This window comes from Lepidochelys kempii, chromosome 5, assembly GCF_965140265.1.
Source record: "Lepidochelys kempii isolate rLepKem1 chromosome 5, rLepKem1.hap2, whole genome shotgun sequence".
NCBI lineage: Eukaryota > Metazoa > Chordata > Testudines > Cheloniidae > Lepidochelys > Lepidochelys kempii.
The window spans coordinates 10,996,656-11,002,843 of NC_133260.1; the positions used below are offsets into that span (position 1 = coordinate 10,996,656).

At 40.7% G+C, this 6,188-nt stretch overlaps 1 non-coding gene across 1 annotated transcript; it reads right to left on the reverse strand.

The window, feature by feature from the left end:
- Positions 1-1,929: 1,929 nt before the first annotated feature.
- Positions 1,930-2,012, reverse strand: TRNAL-UAA (transfer RNA leucine (anticodon UAA)). Its single transcript has one exon. It is a non-coding gene; the product is annotated as a tRNA-Leu (tRNA).
- Between the last annotated feature and the right edge of the window lie 4,176 nt (positions 2,013-6,188).

A 6,188-nucleotide genomic window follows, 5' to 3' on the forward strand; every position in this document is an offset into this window, starting at 1 on the left:
GAGAGCTGTCAGGGCATGAGGGGGAAGTAATATGTGCATTGTCAAGGGTGGCACAAAACTAGTTCCACCAGGGAGCAAGGGAATAACGGAGAAGAGGTTGTGATTCAAAGCTTTGTTCTGCCCCTTACTCAGAGCTAAGAACAATGTCTCTGTCTAACCCACAAGGGTTATTATTCATGCTGAAATTGTAGTCTTTTTCTGAAAAAAAAACCACATATATAAAAGAGAAGTATTTTGTATTTGGAGGAGTGGCTGTTTTCCTCCTTCTGATTCACATGGAATGAAAAGCCAAAAATCGCATAGAACATTTGGAAGAAAAATAGCACCGGCAGGAGGGTCAATTGAAAAGAAGGCATTTGCAGCGTCAATATTGTACAGGGTTCTATTCATTCGATAGTGGAACCTGTTTGCAGTATTATTGCATGGTGAACAAACACAGGGTCAAGGTTTGCTGTGACTCCAACAGGGCTGCATGGAGTATAAAATAGGGCAAAACTTGGCTCATATTGTAACTAATGGGAGACAGTGAGGGAATGAAAATAAAGAACCAGGTTCTTGGTCAGTAAAAAGGGACACACCTCCATTGACTTCAGTGGAGCTATGCTGCTTTATCCCAGCTATTGACCTGGCCCAAAGAGATTAATAGACAAAATTACATTTTTAAATTCTCAGATATCTTTAAAATCATTAGGCCTCTGGTGCTTCCCACTGCTCCATGATGTACAGGAGGGGGACATCCATAGAAAAAGGTTGGGTATATGGAGAGTGTATAGGGAGAAAAGATGTTTAGATGAAGTATAACATTGCATTCTGGGAAGTGTAGCTTTAGCAGACTTTTTGCATTAAAGATGTAGAATGACTCAGTAGCCCACAGACTGCTCATTGGCCACATTCAGCTTAAACTAAAATGCCATTTTTGAGTAAAATGTATCAAGCAGTTTCTAGTAAGAAAAAACCCAGATCTCTTGCTTTCTGTCATCAGATGCTAATCAGCACAATAGAATTTCAGCTTCTTCCTGTGAGACATCATTCATGAATGATCTCATATTGTACTTGTACTTTCTGTACACCAAACATGAGTAATCTACTGGAGCCCCTACGAAAGATACTTCAAGTAAAGCATTAGCAATTTAAAAAAAAATCAATTATAATCTGGTTCTGTACCTGTGCTACTTCCAGATAGGAAGGTTCTGATTAATTATATTTTCTGTATTAGACATATTATTTTTGAATGCCACTAAATGCTTTGATTTGGAAAGTGCATGGACAGTGACTAGTCTGTGGTAAAATAGTGCATGTCATAAGTATATTATGTTTTATTGCAATACTGAAACATTCTGCTATTAAACAAACTTTTGGGGCCTGATTCACATTTCACTAGAGCCAGTTTACAATGCTCTGGTGAAATAATTTAAGACAACTTTAAAACCGCTTTAAACTTAACCATAGGGTGAGCTGGCCTTTTCAGGAGGCGGGCAGTCAGATGCAGCTGTGTCAGATTTAGCTCATCTCCTCAAGTGAAGGAATGAAAAGGGTCATTTGAACAGCAGCCCAGGCTCATCTCCTCAAGCCTAAGTGATTTGTCGAAGGTCACAGTGGAAGTGGGAGGGAAAGCTGGGAACTGAAACCAGATTTCCTGACTCTCACTCCTTAACCACAAGACCATCCTTGCTGTCCTCCATTAAGGCCAGCACTTGGTTTCTGTCCTGCAACTGAACTCTTTGACTAGAGCAGGTCATAGAATCATAGAATATAAGGATTGGAAGGGACCTCAGGAGGTCATCTAGTCCAACCCCCTGCTCAAAGCAGGACCAATCCCCAATTTTTGCCCCAATCCCTAAATGGCCCCCTCAAGGATTGAACTCACAACCCTGGGTTTAGCAGGCTAATGCTCAAACCACTGAGCTATCCGTCCCGCCAAACATCAGCTACCAGGAGTGGGGTTCGAACCCACGCAGACATGCATCCATTGACTCTTAAGTCCAACGCCTTATCCACTCGGCCATCCTGGTGCCGGTAAATAAATCATAGAATCATAGAATATAAGGATTGGAAGGGAGCTCAGGGGGTCATCTAGTCCAACCCCCTGCTCAAAGTAGGACCAATCCCCAATTTTTGCCCCAAATGGCCCCCTCAAGGATCGAACTCACAACCCTGCGTTTAGCAGGCCAATGCTCAAACCACTGAGCTATCCCTCCCCCCAAAAAATTCAAAATTTTTAGTGTGGAAAGTTTCCCTGATAAAAATATAATCTTATTGAAAAAAATGTTTTTGTGAGAAAATCTCAAGTCCAATGAACAATTTAAATTTTCCAGAAAAAAACAAATAAAAATGTTCATTCCCAGGCTAGGGCCCTACCCCATTGAACCACCCTTCCATTTAGGAGCTTTAGGGTTCAGCAGGCTTTGAACTTGGGACTGTGAACATAAGCCTCCCTAAGTGCAAACATAAACTTCTTATGTGGAACAGCCACTAAAAGTGGCCAAGGAGAAACCTTTTTCCTAATATGAGTCACAAGTTTACCGAAGAGTTTTGTACAGATTGGAATCCATACCACAATGTTCAGATCTAGCATTGGGCTTCCCTGAAGTTTATATATACTCATGTCCAAAGTTTTGTTCAGACCTCTCTCTAGTTTGGGTCTTTGGAAGTTGCCTGAAAGCCTGGTGACTTCAAAAAGACTAAAGAGGAAAACAATAATTAAATACCAGTCATGTTCATTACAAAGCTTGTTGTTATTAATAGCATTATGTTTTTATGAAGCTTGCATTTAATAAAGAGGCATCCTTACCCTTACCAAGCAGTAGTTGGCTGTTTTATTCAGGCGGGTGTATCTCATGGGAGGAATTCACATGGTGTGCACATGCATTGTTTTATGTTATGGTATCCTTTGAGTATCTTGTGGAGATAAGCATTTAGGATAAAATTCACTTTTGTGCAAGAGAGCTAGCACAAAGCCAATGCACCATTTTCATTCTCAAAATAGGTCCTAAGTAATGTTATTGTTTATTGTTTTTATTACAATAGCAGTGTACACACTTCGAACAAAAAGACAGTCTCTGCTCCAGAGGGTTTATTACCTAAAAATAAGAGTCAATAGATGAAGACAGACAGACTAATGGGGAAGTACAAGAAACAGTGAAACAATAGTGGTTGGCATAATAGGCGGTGGTCCCTGGATACCTATGGCCTAAGTAAAGTTGATTTTTTATAGGCAAAGGAGAACTTTAAGGAGGGATTTGAAAGAGAATAGTGATGGAGCTCTGCAGATGTTTACAGGGCGTATCCCCAGAAGCATGATGGGCAGCATAGAAGAAAACAAGAAGCTGCTGAATTGCAAATGTAACAACTGGGCAATGGAGGCTGGCATCATGGACCAATTGGAGGTGGGACTCAACCTTTTAGTACTGAATGAGAGACAATATGTAGGCTGAGCATAGGCCATGAAGGACCTTGAAAGTGAAGACAAGCAGCTTATGTTTAATACAGTGGAGAAGAGGGAGCTAATGGAGGAATGCAAAGGGAGGGGTGACATGGTCAAAGCCACAGGCTAGGAAAACGATCTTTGCAGCAGCATTCTGAATGGATATGAGTGAAGCAAGATTGCATATGTCAGGGCCAGAGAAAAGGATGATACAGAAATTGAGATGCAGGAGGAGTCTGGATGAGAGTTTCAGAGGGGTAGCTGTGTTAGTCTGTATCAGTAAAAATAACGAGGAGACCTTGTGGCACCTTAGAGAGGAACACATTTATTTGGGCATAAGCTTTGGTGGGATTTCGTGAGAGTTGTAGCTGTGTGGATGGGAAAGGCTATATCTTAGCGATGTTATGCAGAAATAATCTATGAGACTTAAACACTGATATGAGGACCTAGAGAGAGGTCCAAGTCAAAGACCTGAATGACAAGAAAGATGGAGGTTTTGTTCACAGTGATCGAGAAAGGTGATAGTGGGGAGGGTTTTATCCAGGCTGAGCTTGAGCTGATGGCCATCTATGAGGACATGACAGAGACAGACAGAGATTTTAGTATGGACAGAAAACAATCCTTCAACTCTACGCAGGGTGAATTTCATTAATATGAAGACTCAAGGCAAATGTAATGGGGTTTAAAAGAATATCTGAAAAACGATCCAAGAAGTATGTCAGAAAGGGAGATAGTGATATTTAATATAGGCAAAGTTGACCGTATTAGGAGACCAACAGCAGAAAATCTCACATAAAATGTCCCTGTGTACTTTCCTATTAACTGAACCATGAAATATGCTTTTCAGGCTTATCCGGGCTGGTTTCAGTTACTCTGGATGTTCCTCCTTTAGCCAACATTCAATTAATTCAAAAACTCACAGAAAAGAACTGGGTGAACTCACTAGCAATGTCTGAACTTTTCATTTTGTTCCCCCAGAGTTCAGATAACAGTGCTGCTATGAAACAGCTGAACTAGAAGAGCATTCTGCATACAGAAATGCAAATAAACTCACTGAGTGTTCCAGTTCACTGCCAAAGTCTCATTTCCAGTATTGCCACAATGAGTAATTTATCTGCTGGGTTCAGAAGCTAAGGGGTTCTGCTAGGTATAACAAAGTGAGATACTTAGGGCTTGATTGTGCACAAAATGGCACTATTCATATGCATGATTTCACTCACATAAGAGCTTGCAAGACTGTGCCCTGATGTGCTCATTTGTTGCCATTTATTGACCAGACTGCTGCAGCTACATGGGCAACTGAGAGCTCATCAAATCATCTTCTGTTCTCTACTCTGGTTTCTCCTAGAATATAAAGTCAAGTCAAGGTCTTGGTCCTTATCTTCAGGAATCACAGGGGCCTGTGCCCAGGATATCAACAAGATCATATAAAGCTCTGGGATGAAACCAGAGGTCAATAACTCCACTTCTCAGAAACAATGGAGCTTTTGATCACAAAGGTAAAGCTTGCCTGTGCAGGACATAGATGGTTCCATTGTTCAAGACAGTAGAACAAACTCCCACATGAACTGACCATCCCAAACCTCACCAACTTCCCTTCGAAAACCATAGTGCATTTCTTCAACCTGCATTCTCTAATATAAACACAGAGTAGTGCATACATTTACAAAGGTTTTTTTTTTTTTTAATACTCAACTGCACATGCAATTCTCCTCTGAGGAGAGAATGGCAGAGAGAAAAACCATATATGACAGATGTTACTCAAGCCACTTAACGCACTACTGTCACGTGCTCAGATACTATAATGATGAAGATCGTATACACAAAGTAGAATAGTTTACAGGTTTTCAAAACCATGATACTGTTGCAATTATTAATATTATTGATGTTGTTGTTCGCATTACAGTAGCACCTATGGGTGTCATTCAAAAACAGGGCCCCATTATACTAGGAACTGTACAAACACAAACTGAGAACCTGTCCCTGATCCAAAGATCTTACAGTCCAAGCAGGAAAGACAAATAATGAAATGATCATTATTGTCATTTTACACATGAGGAGAACTGAGTCACAGAGAGATTAAGAGCTTAATTTTCAGAACAGCTGATCATCCTTAGCTCCAATTGAAGCTACAGATTCCCAGAGCCTCTGAAAATCAGGTCCTGTGTGGCTTGACTGAGCTCAAGCAAGAAGCCTTTGGTACATCTGGGAGTTAAAACTAGATCTCCTGCGTCCCAATCTAGTGCCTTATGCACAAGACAAACTTTCTTTGGGGAAGAGACAGAAATCCCACAATTCTTTTTCTGAAGCCTTGCATAACGGAACTATGGAAAGTTCCCCTGATGCACACTACCGCACACACACACACGCACACACATGCCCCTTTAGCCTCTAAGCCTTCTGTCAAGTACAGTCACTTAGAACAATCCTTGCAAACCCAAAATAGCAGGTGCTAAATCAGTCAGCATGGCAAGCAGACTGTTCAAGGAAAATGGAAATAAATTGTTTATAAAGAAAACAGACTATCACCTTTTGTAACCCTGGCATTACCATTTAAATGGTCCTTGACAAGGATCTTATTCTGTGCCATTTTACATTCATGCTTAGCAAACAAATATTGAACATTCATTAAGCAAACCCGCTATAACAAAAAGAAGTGCAATGACTCCAGGAATGTTATCACACTCCATGTTCTGGGAGTGATAAATAATTAAACACCTGTTGGCATTTGTGTGTGTGTTTTTATGTATGTATATGGTTCCAT